General features: G+C 41.1%; 1 protein-coding gene across 1 annotated transcript in view; it reads left to right on the top strand.

Moving 5' to 3' along the window:
* The window catches only part of LOC115099230 (BDNF/NT-3 growth factors receptor), a 239,516-nt gene that overhangs the window by 1,349 nt on the left and 214,133 nt on the right, over positions 1-24,034 (top strand). The gene's annotated exons all lie outside the window — the stretch shown is intronic.

The following is a 24,034-nucleotide window of genomic DNA, read 5'->3' as shown; positions in this document are numbered from 1 at the left end:
TGATGTCTCAGGGAATTAAAACATAACGATTTAAAAAAAAAAAAAATCAAGCAGAGTGCAATGTGTGCTTGCCTGTTCCGCATGTCAGCACGGGCTGTGAAACAGTATCGAGCCTCATTACTGTCAAGATAGCCTTGTTCAAAAATAAGAAATTTTAGAATTCATGAACTTCCAAACAAGTAAGAAAAAGAGAAAGTACTGTAAATGAAAAAAAAGAAATACATTCAAATGATTTTGAAGTGGCACTAGTTCATATGCAATCCCCCTTTGACGGATATACAGTTTAATTAAACTCTAGAGCAAACCACTAATGACCACAAAGAGCTTCACTAGCTGAGTTTGCCTGAATTCCCCTGATAATCTCCTCACTTTCCATGTGCCTCACAGGCCTTCTCAGACAGCAGTTATCCTCCCTATATGCAAAGCAACCTTTTCTTTGTTTCCCTCCTGATCAGTGTAAAGCAAATCTGGGATTCCCATCAATAAGGTTTTCCTCTTAACCTTTCCCCATATGTTCTTCTTCTCTTACTCTGATTATGCATTATGCTGTTATTCCATTCTCACATTTATTTCCCTCTTATAGCAAGAACTAGGTCCTTCTGCCTTTTTTTTTCTTCCACTATTGAAAACTTCATAATTTATCTTACATTTGCGCCCCCTTGAGGATTGATAATCCTGGCCTAGAAATTTTACGCATACAAAGCGTTCATACTCTGTTTTAGATAATTTAGAATACATCAGACTATGGGGTGAATTTTCAAAAAGTTGAGCATGGCAAAACGAGCGTAAACGTGAGTAAATTGCATGTACCCGTGCACATGTTATTTTATAAACAACAAACAGACGCGAGTAAATAAGGGTTCATGTGCCAATACATGCATATCAAAAAAAGGGGTGTTCTAGGGGCATTCCGGGATTGAGGCCAACGTATACGCGTGTAGGGGGCCGATGTAATAAGACCTGCGCTGAAACCCGTGGCAGCTTTACCGCTGCTTATGACATCAGCCCCATAAACTGTTATTTTAAAGAGACTTAAGCATGTAGATTTGGCAACATACTCGTGTAATTTCACATCTGCTGATTATCTCGTGTAAGTGATATCAAACATGTTTGTACGGTATTATTGGCTGGGTGGGAGGTCTGAAGGAACTGGGGGAAATTTAGGCTGAAGAATCCAGGGTTTCAACGGCCTGGAGATGGACTGGGTGAACTGGTAGAGGAATCAGTAAATGGGTTAATTTCCTTGACACACTTAGAAAATTTGCTGACTTGCACATGTAAATAGGGACTTATGCAGGTAAGTCCTGCTTAATTTTCACATGTAAATTAACTGCGTGTATAATTTTAAAATAGATTGGAAAAATGCACACATTTCATGCATCATATATGCATTCACACATTCAGCAATTCAGTACCATTTAGCTGGAAATGTTCCAAATTGTCCGGGTAAGTGGAAGCCGCTAAACACCGTTACTTAACCAGATAAGTCTCAAAAAGTGCTACTTATCTAGCTTAGAAGCACATTTTGAGGCTTATCCGGCCTACTTATTTACTTGCATAGGTATGGCTTTTTTTTAGACTTATTCAGCTAACTTAGGTCCGGATTTTCCAAACTACCGCGGCTTCCTGAATCCCAGTGCTAACGGGGGAAGGGGGGGCAAAGCGGGTTCTATTGCTGCCGGCTTTCGCACCCAATAGCGCCATCGTGAAAGGTGGTGCTATTGGGCGCGCTACTGGCAGCGATAAGGGTTCTTACCTTTTCGCAGCCAGCGATGTTTCTGCCGCATCTGCCCCAGTGCCGCCCTGACTCCTCTTCTTCCGGTGCCGACGCTGCCCCGACTCCGCCCCGATTTAGCTATCGCGTGCGATCCCATTAGAAAATGACCCCCTTAATTATATATTTGTGAGTATCTATATGTATGTGAGAATATTTGCAGGGTAGATTTATGCATATTTTATAACCAACACATATATGATGGTTATAACAAACTAGGGTAGATCTGCACACAGCTGTGTATTCATGACTATGGGGCCATGCGCTATACTTTAAAAGTTATCCTTTCAGTTTCTAACAGGACAAGTCTCTTTATTCATCTTTCCCTCCCCAATCTTCCATTACTCACATTGATAAGTAAAATGTTAGCCTAGAGCTTTAAATGTATTGCATGTAGCGCTGCCCTGACCTTTGGGCTGAGATTATTATGCCTGTAAATAGGGATTCCAAAAGGTTTTGCTTGCGGTACGAAAAGTCTTTTTCTTAATGTGACACTCTTTCCTCAGTGGGAATATTAAGGCTTAAGCCATTGAAGTTAGAATTCTGATCTTGACTTGATCTGGAAACTGCAGCTTCTGAAAGAAATTGTGTCTGATGCTCATTTGGGAACTAAGCACTAGTCTCTTTGAGTTAAACAAGCAAAAATGAGCAAGCAGAGGGTGTAGTGGACCCAGCACTGAGGCAAAGGCTGCAATTCTCAAGCTGCATGGAGAAAACACCTTAAAACCCTTCTCCCCCCTGTGACCCCTCTGACAGCACCCCAATATCTTCCAAGGACTGATAGATGCCTCTCTTGACCCCATACCTTGGGATAAAGGAGGATCTCACTCAAAAGGTATTTTCAACAAAAATAAAAAATGTTTCTGGGGTTTCCAGCAGTCAGAGATTTAACAATATTAAAATTCAGTGAACAAATCAGGAAACACAAGTTTGCAACATTGCTTTAGTACCAGCAGAAGCAGAACAACAACAAAATACTCTTCCTCCAAACCTTTAGTGAGATCATATAGTATCACATAGTCTTTCAACAGATAATATTTAGTGTTCACATCCTTTCATGGACTTCTTCTCAATCATGGTGCCATCAGTACAATTCATCCACTTTCCAAAGGATTCCCATAAAGCTGTTGTGGTCCATTAAGCTCCTAGACTTTGTTAGTAGGTTCGCCGATGAGACATCACATTTCTCCTATTTTGTTCAAGTTACATTGGCTTCCGATTAAATTTCGTGTAAAATATAAAGTTCTCTCTTTAATTCATTCTTTAATTCATGACCCAGATTCAACTTGGCTCTGTACATCTCTACGGTTATACAAACCAGCTAGACATCTTAGATCCGCAACTAAATATCTGCTTGATGTTCCTACAGTTAGACTGGCAAGACTAAATATGACCAGAGAAAGAGCCTTTTCAGTGGCAAGACCCTTGTTGTGGAACTCACTCCCTAATACTTTAAGGCAAATTACCAGCCATAATGAATTCAAGTAGGCAGTAAAAACTCATTTATTCAAGATAGCTTTTGGAGACCTTGATAGTTTGAACACCTAACCACAATAAGGTATATACCATCTGCTCATATTGATAGTTTAACTACCTATCTCTTAAGGTTCTGGTCTCTATGAGACACAGGCTCTAAGATATCCTATTTTTTTTTCCGGCTTTTTACTTGTTTTTGTAAAAAATAGTATAGTTATGCTTAAAGGAGCAGGGTTTATAAAGATACATTGTATTTTTTTTCCTTCTATTATTTTATTTTACTTGTTATTTTGGTTTTATTTTATCTTATTTTTATGGTCTTTAGTCAAAATTAATTTTTAGTTATTTTGTTGTTTTTATAATTTGTAATCTTGTAAACCGTTTTGGTCAAATTTGTTTGAAAAGACGGTATAGAAATATTTTTAAATAAATAAATAAATAGACTGCCACTGAGCAACTCCTAGGAGCCCAGTAATGGTTCGCCGGCCTCCCATGCTTTAGCCTGGCTGGACTGAGCTGTTAGAGCTCCAATTTCCAAAAGAAAGCCAAAGACCAAAAAAAAAACAACCCACTCCCCTCTGGGAATACATCCTTATATTAACCCCCAAGGAAGCTCCCCCTAGTGGCTCCCCCTCAAACCATCACTTAAGTACACACCCAATCCTTTTAATAAACCTCTGCCATAATACACATCCTCTAAACACCAATGTTAGAGGTTAAAGAGCCTCCCTTAGTTTTTTGCCATGACAAATTTCTAGTGATCAAGACCTGATTTAGGGCCCCATCGCTGGGGAGGTGCAGGCCAAAGAAATTAGCTTTGCTTCATTATTTAATGTCAGGGTTGTTGTTGTTATTTTTTTTTTTTTTTATTTGCTTCATTTAATGTTTGTTTCGGTTTGGTTCATTTCCTGAACTGAAATAAACATTAAAAATCAAACAAACAAAAGATGTAGAAAACAAAATGGGCCCTCCTCGAGGCCTTCTGACGCCCCTCCCACCACCCAAGAAAGCTGAGGGGCCCGAGTCTATCGAGCAGGGCTCAGTCGAGCTCAGCCAGGATATCCCCAGGCTCCTCCTGTCCCTCCTTTCACCTCTCAAAGAAAGCTTTGGGGCCAGGTCCTAGCCAGGCGGGCTGATCTGAACCCAGCCGGGGTCTCCTCGGGCACCTCTGACCCCCTTTTCTGCCTTCCCCCCCAGGACCAGGGACTTCCCTAGCCCTCATTTACCCCCTTCCATGGGGTTCTGAAAAAAGAAAGGGGCAAAAGTGATACCATTTTCCTCTTGCACCAGCATGTTGCTTTTAAAAATAGCGCCGTAGTCTTTTTCCTGGCGCGATAGAAATGTTCCATTTGGAACACACTGAAAGTGGCCTTTCTGTGGTTTGGATGAACTATTCATTTAAAATAAATGCTCGTCCCTACCCACATCACATCTGTCTTCTTCTGCTAGGAAGTCCCAGTGGGTGCACTTACTACTTTTGCTGCCTTTTATAATTATTTTCCAGATGTGTCTGCAGTGCAAAAGCACGGAAGGAAATGAATTAAGCAAACTGTAGATGTGTATGCAAAAAAAAAAAAAAACTCTGTTATGGTCTCAGTAAACAACAGAGGGGTAATTTTGTATGACCTTGCATACATTTAGATGGCAAATATGTACATAAATTACACTAGTTTTCAAAGGAAAAGTACGTGGATACTTTCCCTTGAAAATTATCCCACTGAAACTACCCATGTACAGTTATAGCTGCCATACTGTGCGCAGAAATGTTTGGGGAAATATTAGGCACATACCTTTTGAAAATGCGAAAGCATCTGCATTAGCACAAACCTCTCCCCATCCCTGGGAACGCCTCAGCTCAATCCAGGTAACCATGAGGTCTATATTGAGACCCAGTCCAGATAGAGTCATCAAAATACATATGAGAGAGTAAGAGAGAGAGAGAGCATGAATGAGAATCTACAAGGCTGGCCTCTATAGGATGGCCATCTAATAGCTCAAGATGAGGTGTTGGTGGTGGTTTAGGGACCAGATTATCATGTAGAGTGAGACATACGAACAGCACCTCGGTGAAGATTTGATTTCATTTGGAGTGAGGAAAGTTTCACAAAGATGACATTTCTACTATGTTCTCTCGTCCTAGCTGAGATAACAGTACAAAATTTCATCTTTGTGAGTCTTTCCTTACTCCAAATGATGTCAAAAGTTCACCGAGGTGAACTGTGCTGTTCATATGTCTCACTCTACATGAAAATCTGGCCCATAAACCCTAAACCACCACCAACAACTCACCTTAAGCTATTAGTTGGTCCTCCCATAGAGATATAAATACTTTATTACTATGAAAGCCTCATAGATTCTCTCTCTCGCTCTCTCACTCTCTCTCTCTCTTTTACAGGCTTAACCCCTCATTTTAATAATTCCCACCCAAACTCCTCCCTTATCCCACCCTTCCCAAAATATGCATCCATACCGTGTGATAGCATTATTATCACATGCACTATGGTGTTAACGCCATAATGCATTTTGATGAATGGCCATGTTATTAGCCAGCTAGAATTTAGTTGGATAAATGCTGAATATAGCCGGATAAGCCATTTAGATGGATAACTATTACAACATCCATCTAAATGGCTTTTGAATAGAGACTTCTACATGTCAAAATCACGTATAAGTTTACCTGCATATCAGGCGGCAAATTTTGTAATAGGCCAGGCTTTACCTGCAGAGGTTCCTTTAAAATTTACTCTCCCTAAGTCTTTCTAAACAAATACGCAAATATAACTTTTATGTTATATACCTGAGAAGAAATGCAATAATTCTTGTAATCTCTGCTTTAGCAGGCTCACCTTTAGAGACTGCTGAATACTAGCCCACTCGGTGCTGCATCCATAACCAGCATGGGTACGGGCTTTCCTCTCATGGAGCCTTCCCACCACTAAAATAAAACATCACTCAGGATCAACCTTTACCTGTTCCATTTGGAACGATTCATTTTTGTGGATTAAAATAGCAACCCCACAACTCTTAATAGACCCTTGTACTGAGAATTCCTGAGATACCCACTGCCTCCTTAGTTTTAAATGTTCCTTTTCCAACATATGCGTCTCTTGGAGGAAAACAATACTCCCTTTCAACCTTTTCAATCGTGTTTTCTCGCTTTATCGGAGTAGCCAGACCTGCTACATTCCATGAGATCAACTCAACCGGGGTCCCCATCCCATACATCCTGCGCCCACCGTAAAGCTGATTTCCTTAAACTTAAAGGGAGACTGCTCTGTCTCAATTCGGGCTGCAGTCTCCCCGATGAACTCAAAAAACATATCCAGTGGCAGAGAAAAACTTTCCCCCACATACTATGCTGCGTGGCATCTTGCAAAAGTAACAGTAGTCCCCAAATAAAATATTCATGTTGCTTAACAATATCTTGTCCCCCCCAAAGTAACCCTCTTTAGTAGAACTCCCCTAAAAGAAAAAGAAAGGATAATTGCCTTCCCCCAATGGAAGACCAAGATCACCTTGGATGTGTTCAGGTGTCTTACCCCAGTCAAGAATGTATATATATAAATTACAGAAACTTGGCAGTACCATTAATCTTATGCCTGTTCTGTAAAGTTATAGATAACTGACATCTTAAGGCAGCCTCATTATCACAGGCCGACCAGGAAACAGGGTCTGCAAAGTCCAACCTCTAATAAGAGAAAATGGTTAAAGAAGGTAACTGAAAACATTCACTTCCAGTCCAAAAGATCAAGCAGGCGTAAGACACAGTTCCCACGTGGAAATGCCAGCTGACCGCATAATAGTTGAAGATAACTAACCCTGCAACAGCGGTCATCATCGTGATTTATTCGCCACTGTTGGGTATACCATCAAGGAATTTTTGTGCCTCTCCTACGGTTTCAAAAAGTTGAGCAGAATGCTTGTGCCATACCCGTAGCCTTGCCGGATAAAGGAGCACAAAGCAGATCTGCCTATTCACCAAGGCCGTGCACACTGGGCCAAATTTTTTCCGCTTCAGTGAGACTCGAGGTGAGACATCCTGAAACAATAGGATACACTGATCAAACATCCGGAGCTCCTTGATTATGTGGTACACCTGTAAGATTTCCACTTTCTGTGTGTAATTCAAAAGCTTGAAAATCACCACTCTAGGCAGGGTATGTCCTGTGTTGATACCCCTCAAGCAATGCACTCGTTCAATGATAATGGGCCCATGCTCTGTCGGGATGTTTAAGGCTTGAGCTAACTCTCTTTGGTATACCTACTGCTCGTAGGTTGCTGCACCAGGAGCAGTTTTCTAAGTCCTCAAGCTTTTCTGACTGCTCGGCTAACAATTTCTCCAGCCGTTGAATTTTTGACGCGGCCGCCACAGAGTCATCTTCTATTATACTTATTTACCCCTCCACAATAACTAAGAGTGATCCATAATATGCTATGGAAGTTTGAACTGTGATTTGAACCGAAATTGCATCAAATTTGCTACATTCACGTCCTTAACCATGAGCAGCGATGTGTTCTCCTTTGTGGTGGCTATTTTGCAATCTGATAAGCGTGGTTTCTTCTTCTGTTTCCTGGAGAATCTGATCGACATTACTTTTGGTAGATGCATAATAAATCTGTCCATAAACTAATGGAACATGCTGCTTGGTAGTAAACAATAAAAAACACGGTGTCTATCAGTGATGGTACTCGATATTTAGTGTAAGATACCCGGAGCCCAGGCTCACATGTCCATCTGGGCCCACCGCATCATGTGATCTCAATACATTTATATTTAATGCTTTTCTTGGTTATCTCTTAATAAATGCCATTACCATTTTATCCTTGTTGTGAATAAGTAGAATTGTGTTAAATCCAGAAACTTTAGCTTCATTGATTATATAAAAAATAAACATCATGCGTGTGTTTCTCAGCATTAACAATTTTTTTTCATTAGAAAATTTAATGGAAAAAATTGTCAATGAAATTTTTTGGAAACAGTGAAAAAAGATCCTAATTGTTCCCTAAATTTAAAAACTGAATTTCCTCTGACCCTTCCCTATGCCTCTATCCCCAACTCCCTCCTTGGACCTAATCTTACCCCATCCGGGGAGTTGTAAATTGCACAAGCAGTGAAACTGGGGACAAGAGCGATTCTTACCTGCTTCTGCCGTACCAAGTCCCATTTTCAAAATGGGCTGATGGCATTTCGTTATGCAATCGTACAACAAAACAGTGCCGTCCTCAGGGCTGGCCGTTCTGATGGCGAAACCGAGTGATGGTATACAAAACACGTTAAATAAATAAAATAAAACTAAATAAATAATACATTTTCTTTTTGGGCCCTGGTAGGGCAGGGGCAGTGGAGGATTAGTCCTGCCCCATTTCCAGATGGGGTAAGGTTGGGTCTGGGTAGGGTTATGTGATCAGGGTGGGAGAGGTTGTAATTTTTAAAATCTCAGTGACACCGTGGGGCTTTGGCAGCAGAAAAAGGCAGAACCTGGCTCTTTCGTTTCTTTTTGTTTTTGATTATTTTTTTCACTTTACTGTTTATTTCAGTACAACTAAACAAACTGAAATAAAATAAACATCAATTCAACAAGTTAAAAAAATGAAATGAAAGTATTTTTGGAGCACACCACTAATTTATGTTGACCCATGAGTGAATCACTGCTTGGAAAAAGCAGAGAGCTGCTGGAGATAAATGCTTGAATCAAGACAATATTGAAAATATTCCGCTATAAAATGAAGGCTCTTATTATATATAAAGAGTGACCGCCATAGAGCACCTTTGGGATAATTGTTATTACAGGAAATAAATGCTTGGCAGGGGTATAAGTGCATCCAATCCATGTATCTGATGCCTTATGAATGTAATTTTTATTTTTATTTTTTTAGATGTTGCATCTCCTTGGGAACCCCTTGACATTCTGTGTCCCCTGTTTGAGTTTTTATGTATTTGTTCTTTTATCTTTTATCTTTTACTGTCTATAAACTGGTTATATATTAAACAAAGAACAGCACAAATAAAAGGTAAAAAAAAGAAAGAAAGAGAAGCTTTTGGATAATGGCCTCTCATGCACCAAGATGAGCACTGATTCTGACTTGCATAAAGAGGTGTCCAAAATGATTGATTGTATTACTTACAAGTTGTTAGGCAATCAGTGAATGAGGAACAAATGCCCTAGGGAGGAGATGGGGTGGGGGGAAACTAGTGCCGTACAACAGAGGTCAAGACCCTACAGCAAAGCATCCAAATGGTCCACAGCTGCTGCTGGTATGGAGCCTGCTCTGCCTCTACAGTACACAGATTCTTAGGGAAGTCTTTCAGTTTCCCTACCCATATACGTACATGTATACGAGTACCGGTCTTTTTATTAAAATAAAGAGACACATTCATCAGACTCTATACCACAAAGAACTGGAATTTGTAATTATTTTAATTTATTTATTTTAATTTTAATTCTTTTTTATACCGAAGTATAGCATATTGCCTTCACTCCGGTTTACATGAAACAAAACCTCTTAGTACATATAACATTTCCGTATGTTAACATATTAATAAATTTACAAAAAAACTAGATACATTTCAGTCTCAGATATAGATTATTAACAGGTATACAAGAAGAATGACGTAATTCAGTTATCAAGAGAGACTCTTGGAGGTTGTTATGACATGAGATGTAATATAGAGATGTTAATTTTACATTGAAAGAGATAGTTAATGTTCCTTTTCAAAATTGAAATGATTAATTAATACAAGAGATCGTGCTATTGAATTGCCAATAGATTTTACCTGCGTTAGGTGTGCTTAAAGTGGGTAAACTAGCTTTTGAAAATTGCTGTGATAGTATGTTACATTTACATTTTCCTTTAAAAATTACCCTGTATGTATGTTGTTTCACTTACCCCATCCTCTTTCTTCTCTCTCACTGAGACCAACTTTCCTCTGGTCCAGCTAAAAGTGCATGTGCTGTGGAAGTCCAGGTGAATTTTTAACTTGATACAAGAGGGCAATTTTCAGACAGGCCAGTTTACCCAGGGAAATGGTTGTGAAAATTGCCCTCAAAGAGCATTTGCATTTGGAATTGAATTTCATGAGCTTCTTCATATTCTCCCATCTTGGTAAAGAAAAACACATTTCTGTAGTATTCACATTTTCATGCACAATGGAGTATATTTTCAAAGGCTGGGACACCTTTTACATGTGTGAAAATAGAGTTCAGGTTCCTAAAAAAATGATCCCAAGTGAACATGTTAGCTGTCTGATCATATGCTTTCATAACATAAACAAATTTTGACTGCAGAGGAGAGAGGTGTTCTTGGGACATTTGAGAAATGTGTTTGAAAACTGTGGAGATAATTTTCAAAATAATGTGTATCAAAATTAGTATATAGATGCGAAACTAGCCTGTACTAGTGATTTGCAATTTTATAAAAGTTGAAAGTACACGTGTACTTTTCGTTTTGTATGCACATTTATGTGCATAATAAAGGGTCAGTCTGGGGTGTTCCAGGATGGGGCCAACACTTAAGTGCATAAGTTGCTATTTTAATAGACACGTGAATGCATTTGGCAACTTAGGCGCGTAATTTTACGCTATCTAATTATCTAGCAGAATTGATTCCGGACTTGTTTATTGGCTGGATGGGAGTTCCGAGTGAATTGGGGGGGCATTCAGGCTGGAGAACCTGGAGGGTCTCAATGACCTGGAGAAGCGATGGAGGAACTGGTAAATTGGTTAATTTCAATTACATGCACGTGCTTTAGAATATGCTGATATGCATATAAATAGGCTTCTACGTAAGTCCTACTTTATTTTTGTGCGTAAAATATATGCACATATCTTTTTAAATCGGTAGGAAGGAAAAGTACATGCATTGCAATACTTGCTTTCATTAAATTGTATGTACTCGCATAAGCATATATCTGTGTGTATGTTTTTGGGTAGTGATATGTGTATTTAATACTACGCACGCATATGATACACATGAGTTACAATATACTATCATAGATTCTACACATGGCCATATAGGCGTGTATATGCCACTGTACATAGTTTGAAAGTTATCCTCCCTATGTACATTTTAGGTTATTTTTTTAAAGTACACAAGTTGTAGGCATGGTTGCCTAATTTATACCATGGTTTTACAAGTAGGGGCATGTATGCTCTTTTAGCCCCATAGGGACGGTAACTTTCAAACTGGTGCGTGGGTGCACATTTGGCCGTGTGCATCAGCCCGCACCCAGGGACACAGCTATGTTATAACTTGTGTGCGTATATGCAAGCATGGTATAAAATAACCTGGCTGCCTGCGAGTGCGCCAAATTTTAATTGGGCGCACGCATGGGCGTACACTTCCCGCTTCTACCACATAAGTCGAGGGGGTTTAAAAGGGGCGCGTGCCCTCGTCATTCCCAGTTTATCAGTCTGACCTCCAAACCTCCCCCCTGGTTTGACAGCCTACACTCCCCCCAATTACCCCAGGCCCCTTAAACCCCTCAGAAATGACTTCACCCATTTATTTTATGACTTACATGTAGGGGCGGATTGTGGGAAAATAGTGGCCTGGGGGATTTTTCTCCATACTGGCCCATTGGTACCCAATTACACATACAATATAATTTACATATATAATTTACATATATATGTACCCACCCCTTAAAACATTAAAAAAAGCTACCAGTTTATTGACTTCTACTCCAGAAATTTGTCTAAACCTTTTTTAAACCCAGCTACACTAACTTCCTTAACCACATCCTCTGTAATTAATTCCAGAGCTTAATTGTGCACTGAGTGAAAGAATTTTCTCTGATTTGTTTTAAATATGCTGCTCACTAACTTCATGGAGTGCCCTATAGTCTTTGTATTTTTTGAAAAAGTAAATAACCAATTTGCATTTATCCATTCTATTCCACTCATGATTTTATAGATCTCTATCAAATCCCCTCTCTGTGGTCTGTTCTCCAAGCTGAACAGATCCAACCTCTTTAGCCTTTCCTCATAGGGGAGCCATTCCATCCTCGTTATCATTTTGCTCTCCCTTCTCTGTACCTTTTCCAATGCAACTATATCTTTTTTGAGATATGGTGGCCAGAAAAGTACGCTAAGGAGTTCATTTTCAAAAGTCTTTACACACTTAAAACTGAGTTTTACATCTGTGAATACTACTACCATCTACTCCTCAGAGCTGTCTCCCTGGAACCAGGTACTCGCTCCTCGAGGGCCTGCCTCCGTTCCAGCGCCAGTGCCATCTCCTACGTGGAACCGCTGTGTGAGTACTTTGCCAACGAGTCTCCCTGCTCCCAGGGATCTGATACTCACTCCTCGAGGGCCAGCTCTCCCTATCTCGGGGCTTCTCCATATTTGGGACTCTGTAAATGTTCTATTGTACTCATTCTCTCAGTTCTCTCCACTACAGCACTGCTACCGGAAGAACCGCTGTTCCAGCACCTGGGGAATACTAGTCCAGCCAGGCTACATCTTCTACTCACTACTGCCACCTCTGGTGGCTTCTCAAACTGTCTAAATACAGATAAATCTGTGTTTGTGTGTCCAAGAGCTGAGCCTGACCTGTGACCCCTCACGGGACTTCTCCCTGTGGGCGTGGTCAGCTGCCACAGTGTCCAAGATTCCACCCAAACCTCACTAATTATAACAGCATGTGTGAATGCCTCCTTTCAAATCTCATTTTAATGAAGGCATTAGCCATTACTCCCCAATCCGGAGAAGTGCGTAAGCTTAACTCATGTTTTCTTAACACTGAAAATTTAACTCCTGGTCAGAGGTGGAGTACTGCTTCTGGGGCTAGTGCTTAGACTTTTGGGTTGAATCTAAAGTTTGGGTTGTGAGGGTCTTGTACTTGGCGTTTACATACTAAAACATGATTTGTGCACAAATCATGTTTTCTGTGCATAAACTAGGGTTTCATTGCAGTACGCAGATTCTGATTTGTGCACATAAAAGTTGTGCCCCTAAACATTGTATACATAAAATATGAGTTAGGAACATAACTTGTACAATCCAAACTCATGTTTTGTGTACACAAATTTTAGGAACACAACTTTTATGTGCAGAAATCATGATTTAAACTCCTAAATCATGTTTAGTGCACATTAACCATGATTTATGCATGCACAGTATTGTATGCATAAAGCATGTATAGTGCACATAAATCATGCTGTATGTGCAGAAGACACTATTTGTTTTATATAGAAAATGTTTTATGTGCATAAATCGTATTTAGTAAATACGCATCAAGCATATCTTCTGCACACATTTTTGAGTTAGCACACTTCTTCTAACTCCTGAAGCATTAGCATGCCATTACCTTATTTCATCAGGAGCAATGTTCTCTCCAAGGAATGATTAAATGTGTGCACATTTTTTTAAACCAGCAATTTTTGAGTGCCAAATTTAGCGTTGCATTTCTGAATATAGCGCAGAGAAAAATTTATGAGTGACCATGTAAAACCTGGAGGCAACACTCCGAAATGTATGAGCAAACGCTCACACACTCAGCTTAGAGGGAACTATAATCAGGAGTTAAATTATTTTTTAGCACGTGCATTAAGAAATTATGCACTGAATTTCTGCACACAATTTTAATGCTTGGCTTATTTCATTGGCAACCTAAGCCAGGTTTCAATCTCCAGGCTCCCTATAGTGTTCTGCTCTCTTGATGTGGTAGTTCCACACTTACTACCATTGCCTCTTACAAGCCCCTGTTTCTCTGATTGCCCTGCCTCACTAGTAGAAACCCATAGATTTTTAGCTGAAGCAATGGAGGGAAATTTTCAGAGAAGCAATTTGCATGCGTAAGTCACTATTTTCCCACATAAATGGCTTTAAAAATTGTCCTCCCATTGTAATCATGGACTTCGTTTACTTGTAATCTGGTGGCTTCTGAACCATAGGCTGAGATCCACTAGCTGAAATCCATTAGTCTATGGTTTAGGAGTCACTAGAGAAGAACATTTCATAACACATACAAATTAGGTCATGATGTAAAGCATAACCAGTGAAACTTATCCAAGAATATCAATGACTAAACTGCAGGCCAGCCGGACAGCATGCTGTGGATTATTCTAAATTCACAGTGTCACATTTCTAGCATTTTCCCTCCTCTCTGAAAAGCACTGTACTTGGATTTAGAAGGTTTTGGGTTTTTTTTTTTAACATTGCAAAGGATTAAATACATGCCATGAATTTGTTATAGGTCCAAAGTGAGTTCTGAATAGTAAGAGACTGGGAGACTGTTATATGAGACCTCATTATAGCATGGCAGACTGGGAGCAAAATGTTTGTGATGGATTTTAATAGAAGCAAATCAGGACTGTTCTGAAATACTAGGAATCATCAACACAGAAATCAAATGGTCAGAAGGGCACAATAAAAAGCACACAGATGTAGCCAAAATTGTGCTTAATAAGCAAAGATGCAAAATCAAAACCTTCAGTGTTACTACTTTCTATTACTAAAGGAGAACAAAGCAAAGTGCTCTTTCAGCCTTCAGATATAACAGCTCACCTCATTTTCCCCTAAGGTACTTAACTCTTAGAAAAGCAACAACAGTAATACAGAGATCTCTTCTTGTGATTTGTTTTAGTTTGCATACTGCTTTGATGTCCAATTGAATTGTGCTTAATCAAGAAAAATAAATAATGTATATGCAATTGAATTTCATACAAATATTCTAATGCCCCCTTTTATCAGTAATAACCATGTTGTGGTTCAAAATCTGTTGCAAATGGGTTTGCTGGCATCATATCAGTACTATTAAAAACATAAACAGCAATGCTATAAAATTACTGAATTTACCTGCAACGGTAAAAAGACTGTTATCAATTATACTACTGAAAGAGCTAAACCAGTGGCAGGTCTATTTTGTTCAGGTTTACCAAGTAAATGTCCAAATAAATGACCCACCAGATACAAGTAAACTCTATATGTCTGATTAAAATCTTTTAATCTAGCACTTATTCACCCATAAGGAGAATTTATGTAACAAACAGTTTGAAGCCATCAATCAGACTTATCAAATCAATTTTTTCTGGACTACAACTAAGCCCTTCTATGTGGAAGATGCTTAAAACAATGAAACAGACTGCACAACAGGAATGGCTGACGCCAATTCTCAAGGGCAGCAAATAGGTCTCATTTTCAGGGTAGCCCAGATATGCAAATTCTAGAAACTATACCTTTCTGTAGCCCTCAATGACTAGAGTAGGATATACCACTCCTGGATGTATACATGGTTATGGTCTCATTAGCAGAAGCATGTAAGAGCAAACAGCTGTAGGTTAACATCATGAAAGATTGTTCCATCACACTATGGGGCTGATGTATTGAGCTGCGCTAAAGCTGCCGCAGGTTTTTGCATGTACTTGCGTGGGTTTTTGTACGGGTTTTTCCCGCACTAGTCTTACGCGTGTATGTAATAACCTGTTCAGTGCAGGAAATAACTTGCATAAACCCACTTAAAAACCTGTGGCTGCATTTGCAAAGGAGGCAGTTAACTACTCACGGGCGCTGCAGGGAGCTGCACAATGGTTAGTGTGGGTTTTTGTATGCGGGTTTTCTAGCACCTGGGTCAGGGCAGGAGTTAAGTTAAAGCGTGCGTGTCTGGAGGCCGGATTACTCCATTGCTGGCATTAGTGTGGTTGTGTGTCCATGCTGCTCTGGGGTAATCATGGATCACCTTCACTTTTCCCATATGCTATGGTACATTTTGTGGGTCGGCTGAAGAAATCTCTGCTGCATTTCCCACGCTTACTGGCATCCGCCAGTACACCTGCCACAAGGTCGGAGAATGAACATGTAGAGGTTAGACATTGCTCTACCCATTTTCAGTCCCACTGTTTTACGAAAGGGGAAGGCTTTTGCTTCGTGAATCACTCGCAGGTCGCCACATCAATGCGGGTTTCAGCGCAGGTTTCTGCATAGTCTATTACATAAGGCCTTGACCTCGTGCATTTGCGCGCATTTTCACATGTGTTTTACATCTGCACACATCTCATTTGCATACGTGTCCTTTATTATATCCCGTGGAGGCACCTGCTTTTGCTGTGTGCTATAAAAAATATGCACAGACAGCTAGTGCCGACTTTACTGCGGGTCTTATTACATTGGTTCCTATGTTTGAAAGGAAAAGCAAACTACATAGAGAAGTCAACAAGTCAAAACTAAAGATCTTAGAAGCCTTATGTCTCATATGCTATATACTTAGCCCAGAATTAAAAGAGCAAGCACAGCTGGTAAAATGAGAATGTAAAATATTGTGAAATTCTTTTACAACCATGAAACAGCTATAAAGTTATTTGAAGCAGTATGACTGATCCATACTGAAAAGCTAGTGCTTTAAGAGTTTCAATAAAAGTCTCTATTGGTTCAATTTGCATCTCTCTGGTAATGCAACACATCAGAGCATAAGAAATGCTGGGTCAGATCAAGGTCCATGGAGGCCAGCAGCTTCCTGGCCCCAACAATGGCCAGTCCAGGTCACAAGTACCTAGCAGATCCCAAAAAGTAGAACTATTTCCTGTTAGTCACTCCTAAAGAGAGCAATATCTGTATCTTCCTATTCTAGCTAGCTAATAATATTTTATGGACTTTTCCTACAGATGCAGACACGCCAAAGATCGATACAGAGACAATATGATAAATTCTGTTTCATTCTCCATTCTTTTAATGGATCATTATTAATATTCTATTTCTATAGTGATAAACACAAGGTCAGTCACTGCATATATGAATATGAAGTAGTCTATAAATCTGTTGTCGTGTTGATAAAGAATATGTGCAAATATGAACTAGAACATATATATGCTGTGCGTGTGTTGATATAGACTATGAATGCTGACACAGAATGTGATTGTTGACCAAGAATATGAACACTGATTTTGTAAACTGTTGTGAACCTATTCTGATATGACAGTATATAAAACGCATAAATAAATAAATATCGGGATCTCTGAGCTGGGTGTACATCATCCGAGGAGTGGTATAGGACTGCAAGGCTGGATGCTGAGCAGAACTAGGGCTAGTCTTCCGCCTAGCCAGCCCCCTTCCCCACAGGTTAAGCCCTTCAGCTCTGGGGGCCAATAGGTCTCTGCAGTACATCCTGGTGAGTCTGGAGCAAGGCTTGGGCAGGCTGGATAGGCTGAAACAAGGTTTGAGCATGGAGTGCAGGCAAGGCTTGGAAACAGAGTGCAAGCAAGGCAAGATACTGGGCAGGACCTAGAACTAGACAAGACAATGAAGTGAGGCAAGGCAATGACAGGACACAAATACAAACAAGGACTGGACTGGGCAGGGCACGATAAACCCAGACAAGGATAGGACTAGGACAAGATAGACCAGGGCAAGACCAGACAAGGATTAGACTAACAAGGCAGACTAGGACTGGACTTAGACAAGGCAGATAAGGATAACACAGAACAGAGAATATATAAGCCCAAAGGCAACAAGGCTAAAGGCCTGTAGGCCACTAAGCTATAAAGAGAGGCCCAGAGCCCACAAGATGAGGTAAGGCATAGTATAGGCCACAGAGCAAGATAATAAAAGGAGGAAGGCCCATAGGCCACAAGGCAAGGCAAGGAGCAAGAAGGCCCACAGGCCAAAAGCCAAGGCAAGGAGCGAGAAAGTCATAGGCAACAAGGCATGGAACAAATAAACAAGAGCCAGGTCAGAGAGCCAAGGCAGACTCCATGGTAAGGCCAGGCTGGGTTAATTAGGCCTGGAGGCCAAGCTTGCTGAGGGCTCCTGGTGGAGCAGAGGTTTCAACATGGGCTGAGTCAGGTGGTCATTGAGGGGCTGGTTCTGGTGGCTGGAAGGGGCTGGTTCTGGTGGATGAGGGAGCACATTCACAGGATGCAGCTGGGTAGGATGAGGCTGCATAGCAAGCAAAATCCTAACACCACAGTGTGGCACATTGTGACCCTAAAAATTAAGATTTACCAAAATGCTTAAAGAGAAGCAAGGCATACCTAAATATGTGGCATCAAATATCTCTAGAATAAGAAGATTTACCAGATAATTTCAAATTCCCATTTTATCATCATTAATAGTATGTCATGTTCACCTCATAAGATTTTCTATTGCAACTCCTTTAAGTTGACTGATACTCTCAATTAAAAAGAACTCTAGGAAAAAAGTTCTTTCCATTTGTTCACTTAATAGTGAGGGAACAGTCTATGATGTGATCATTAAGATCCTGATCATCATTTATTCGAATAGACAGATAATAGGATAAAAGGAATAGTAAATCAGACCCTAAGGGTCCTCATACCTATGAGTTGATTACAATAACGCTTTTCTGGCTGATCTTCTAAAAAAAATATCTACATGGCTTACAATTAATGCAGAATGCTGTAGCCTGGATTCTTACTGATTGTGGCAGCAGGGATAGGCTAACCCTTTTATTGGAATTGTTATACTGTTGCGGTCCCGGGCCGTGCCCCAGTCCCGCCACCTACCTCAGGGATGGCCTGGGCCGTTTTGAGGCCTCCTCGGGCCTGCATGGCCTCCAGCGTGTCTCTCCCTCCTCGGGAGAGATGCCGACAATCCACTGCGGCTGGCCCCGCCCCCTAGAAGCTCGTGCGCGAGGAGGAGTCCCTCTTAAAGGGACCAGCGTGGGAAAACCCTAGCCCTGCATCGGATGACATCAGACGCTATCAGGGTATTTAAACCCTGCTTCTGGACATCTTCAGTGCCTTGCAATGAGGTTCTCTCAGACTTCTGAGCTACTAGTTGCTGCGTCCGGATCTTGGAACACTTCAGACTTCTGGCTTCTGACCCGGTTTCATCTCCTGACTTTGTCTTCAGCTTCCGCCCCTGGTTTTGGTTTGACTTCTGACTTCTGGCTTCCGACCCGGCTCCATCCTACGACTCTGATTCCAGCTTCCGCCCCTGGCATTGGCTTCATACCTCTGGCTTCTGACCCTGCTTCGTTCTTGGACTCCGTCTTCAGCCTCTTCCACCTCCTCAGGTATCCGGTACCCGCTGGTCGGAGGATTCTCCTAAGTCCCAGCAGCTCGGGCTTTCACGGGCTCCTCCCGGGGGAGCCATGGGCTTCCGAGGGTGAAGATCCTTCCAGCCTCCTAGGCCCAGTCAGCCACATCGTCCACCTCTTCTGCCGCTGCCCAGATCCTTGGTCGCATAGGGTCCCGCCTAAGTCCAAGAGGTCCGGGTTCCTACAGGCTCCTCCTGGGGGGACTGCAGACTTCCAGTGGTGAAGTCTTCTCTGGAGTATCTTCAGCGCCGCCTCCCGGCTGAGACGCTTCCTGTGGGGTTCCACAGTATACCATCTACAGTCTCAACTGGCTCAAGGGTCCATGACCGTAACATACACTAGCTAACAATTAGCTAAAAGATTCATTTCAAATGTCTCTGTTTGACATCTGGAGTATATTTACATAAACTTATCCAAGATCTTTGCGTGCAAAATTGATATGTGTGTAAGAAGCCTTTGGTTGAGCCAAGCGAATATTCAGATAGTATGCACTGCTGCCCTGAAAAGTCTGCGTAGAGAAACAGGGTGTTTTAAGGGCATTGCAAGGGTGTTTCAGGGTGAGGTAAAAAAGTATGCACACATTCACGTATTTTATAAGCAGAGTACGTGCATATGTCATCAAACACGCATGCACACTTTTACACCTGCTAGATAAAAGTTGTGGAAATTATATCTGCATTCTGTTGTTTGCAGTTTTTGGGTAGGGGAATATGGAGCAAGTGGTGGAGGGTATAGGTGAACTGGTGAAAGGCTTAGGCCAAGTGGTGGAAATTAGAGTCAACTGGTGGAGGTGTTGGCGAACTGACGTACACGGATATATCAGTCAGCTTTATAAAATACCTGCTTCCATGCATTAACTGAGGGGTATAATCATACATGTTAAAATTATTTTGTGTGTAAAATATATGGGGCAGATCTTTAAACCTGCGCACGGGTGTAGATTTGTTCGCGCAACCCGGCGTGAACAAATCTACGCCCGATTTTATAACATGCATGCGCTACGAGCCCATGTTATAAAATCCAGGGTTGGCGCGCGCAAGGGGATGCACAATTGTGCAACTTGTGTGCGCCGAGCCGTGCAGACTTCCTCCATTCCCTCCGAAGCCACTCCGAAATCGGAGCAGCCTCCGAGGGAACTTTCCTTCCGCCCCCCCCCCGCACCTTTCACTCCCTTCCCCTATCTAACCCGCCCCCCAGCCCTATCTAAAACCCCCTCCTAACCTTTATTGTAGAAGTTACGCCTGCCTCTGGGCAGGCGTAACTTGCGAGCGCCGACCCTCCAGCCCCCGGCACAGGCCGCTGTGCTGGAGGACTCGGGATCGCCCCCCCGGACCGCCCCTGAACCTCAGCCACGCCCCCAGACCCGCCCCCTGACCTCTGCCATGCCCCCCAGACCCGCCCCCTTTCCGTCCCTTTTTTGAAGCCCCGGGACATACACGCGTCTTGGGGCTTGCGCACGCCACCGAGCCTATGCAAGATGGGCTCGGCGTGCGCAGGGGCAGCTTTTCGGGGATTACATGCGTATGTTACACTCGTAACTCTTTGAATATCTGCCCCTATGTGCGTACTTTTATAAAACACAATGAGGAGGATATTCAGCTGCTATCTGGATGAACAAATTCATCAGATACACTTACGGCTAACTTGGCCCATGATATTCAATGGTGTAGCCTAGCCACTGACTATACATGAATAAGTTAAACTTAGCCAGAAAAGTTTATCCGGCTAACTTTAGACCTGCTAACTTAGGACTAGATTCATCATTTTGCTATAAATTTTGCGAAAATAGAACCTGCTATAAAAAAAAGGGCATGATTAGGGTAATTTCCTTGATACCACTTTGCAAAGGTACTTTACCACAACGCGAGTTAAGAGAGAGAGAGAGAAAGCCTTGTGTATAAGTTAACTGTATCACTATAAGAGGGGCCACTAGTAACTCGGGGTGAGGTTTTGGTGGTGGGCTGTTTTGGGGGGCAGTTTTACATGCACAGTCAGAGGTATGAACAGCACAGTAGACATCAGTGAAGATTTTATGTGATTTGGAGTGATGAAAGTTACAAAACGATTAGCCCTAACAATTGCTGGTCCAACACTTTGGAATTTACTTCCAACCGAGCTAAGATTGGAAGCAAACTTCCATAAATTTAAAAAAAGAGCTTAAAACATGGATGTTTAAACAGCTTTTTAGCTTTTTAGCATAGAAGTCCCTACATAAATATGAGCAGCAAGAACAAAATTAATGCACACTATTTTACTTTCTTAGCTTTAACATGTTTTAATTTTATTTGATAATTATTCATTGTGTTTTATTCTTTATTTACTATGTTGTATTACTATATGATTCTTTATTTTAAATGATGTATATGTTTCACATTTATTTTACTTAACTTATTTGGCTTGTAAATTGGTATGATTGATAACCAGAATATCAGTCTATAAATCAATATAAATTAAATAAATAAATAAATAAATGTACTCTTGACTGTTGAGTTTGCAGAAGAGACGACTGAGAGGGGATATGAAAGAAGCCCACAAAATCATGAAAGGACTTGAGCAAGTTAATGTAAATTGGTAATTTACTCTCTCAGATAATAGAAGGACCAGGGGCACTCCATGAAGTTAGCAAGTAGCTCATTTAAAACGAATTGAATAATATTTTTTTTTTACTCAGCACATAGTTAAGCTCTGGAATTCATTGCCAGAGGATGTGGTTACAGCAGTTAGTGTAACTGGGTTTAAAAAAGGTTTAGATAAGTTCCTAGAGGATAAATCCATAAACTGGTATGACAGTAATTAATAAGCAATAGTAGCTTGTGATCTATCTAAAGTTTGGGTACTTGCCAGGTACTTGTGACTTGGATTAGCCACTGTTGTAAACAGGATACTGGGCTTTATGGACCCTTTGTCTGACCCAGTATGGCATGTCTTATGTTCTTATGACCTAGCTTGATAGCAGCTAGGTAGAGACTGCATCAAGGTAGGTCCAACCTCCTCCAAAACTCTAAACTACAATACTGCTCCCACCCACACCCCAGCTCTATGTCGAGCTACTTATAGGCCCACAAAGGGGGATGGCCATCCCAACACCCTCAAAGGGAGGGGCTGTACTGAATGGATCCTCCCCCTATGAGGAAAACCCAGGGCTTACTGTAACAGAACAGTAGTGTCCGTTACACTAGCACAGAATGGCTCATGGCCATATACACACATATATGCCATCTAGGGTTGCCAACTGGCTCCATATTTTCATATATATATTCCATATTTTCAGGACAGGTTGATCCGGTCCTGGTTTTACTCCCCTGCATGCAGGTACTTATAGTCTTGATTTTCTGAGGGAATGAAATAGGTAAATCAGAAAAGGTCCCAGCATGCAATGGGATAAAACCAGAAATGGATCAACCTATCCTGAAAAATTCGGAGCCAGTTGACAACCCTGATGCTGTTGCGCACATTTGTTTGATAGATATCCTTCTGATTGTAAATTGTTTCCCTGCCCTAAATCTGCCTTCTGAGTGCATGTAAAAATACACATGAAATTGCTTCTGTGTGTACTTATTTGTGCAAGCTCTGGGGTAATTTTCAAAAAGCCTATATAAGTGTGTAAAACAGCTTATATAGTGCAGAGAATGCTTTTTAGTGTCTGCTGTGTGCTGTCTTAATGAGCACACTAAGCTGTAATGAAGAAAAGTCTTATTACGGTTTTGAGGGCCACATACCAGTCAGGTTTTTATGATAACCCTAATGAGCATGCAAGAAATACATCTGCATGCGTACTACCTCTACTGTATATGGTCTATCTCATTCATATTCATCAGGGATATCCTGAATACCTTACCAGATTGATTTTCAGTCCTTGAGAACCGGAGCTGGACACCCCTGCTTTAGTGACAGGCCCCTAAATAGTTATGAACTCAAGAGGAATTACTTATATATTCATTATGATCTACAAAAATAGTTTTTTCATTGCATAATATAAAAAAAAGATTTAAAAAAATGAACTACAAAATCAGATGTCTGTTTAATGTCTATTTTGGGATTTGAAATCTTTTCTAAAAAGAAGTCAGTGGAAAGATAGAATGAACAGATAAGCAGAGTTGGTGAAGGATTAAAGGCTGTAAGTGATTTTATGACTGGCTATGAAAGACATTAAGAGATAAGGAATCAGGTTATGCTGTTAACTTGAAATTACCTATAATTTGAAGGATATGGGTGCAGCAATGTTTATAGTCATGAAACATCAACTTAAGATTCCTATCTCCTTTGGGCAGTTAAAACCAAGAAATAAGTTAACTGGCTTGGAAAAAAAATGCATGCAGCTTAAAAAATGAAATGTGTAGGCTGCAGTGCAACATGTTATTAACATTTTATATCTGATAAGGCTGAATCACAGGGATGTGCATTTGTTTTTAATGAATGTGCAATCTGCAGCATATAGTCCCTGTTCGTTTTATTCGTGGGTTCGCGAAACGCATGGCAATCCCCCACGAATAAAACATAACATATGTTTCATTCTTTTGGTTCGCAGTGATTTCTTAGCGGCCGTTAGAAATAGGAGAAGGCCATGTGGGAGTATCCATAAGAAAAACCAGCCCTTTCCTGTGAGTCATAAGTGACCTCACAGCCCTGTCATAGAGTGGGTCAGACAGGTTGGCAAGGAGACGAGAATGCAACCTATCAGAGCTAAGCATTTTTCTAATGCAGCCAATCGCCACTCTCACTCAGTGGTCTGTGACGCTGTTCCTGATGACGCTGCACTATTTATACCTTAAGCATGCGGAGTGCCACGGT

Source organism: Rhinatrema bivittatum, chromosome 1 (assembly GCF_901001135.1).
Source record: "Rhinatrema bivittatum chromosome 1, aRhiBiv1.1, whole genome shotgun sequence".
NCBI lineage: Eukaryota > Metazoa > Chordata > Amphibia > Gymnophiona > Rhinatrematidae > Rhinatrema > Rhinatrema bivittatum.
The sequence above is the reverse complement of the archived record's forward strand: the minus strand, read 5'-3'. Positions and strand labels throughout refer to the sequence as shown.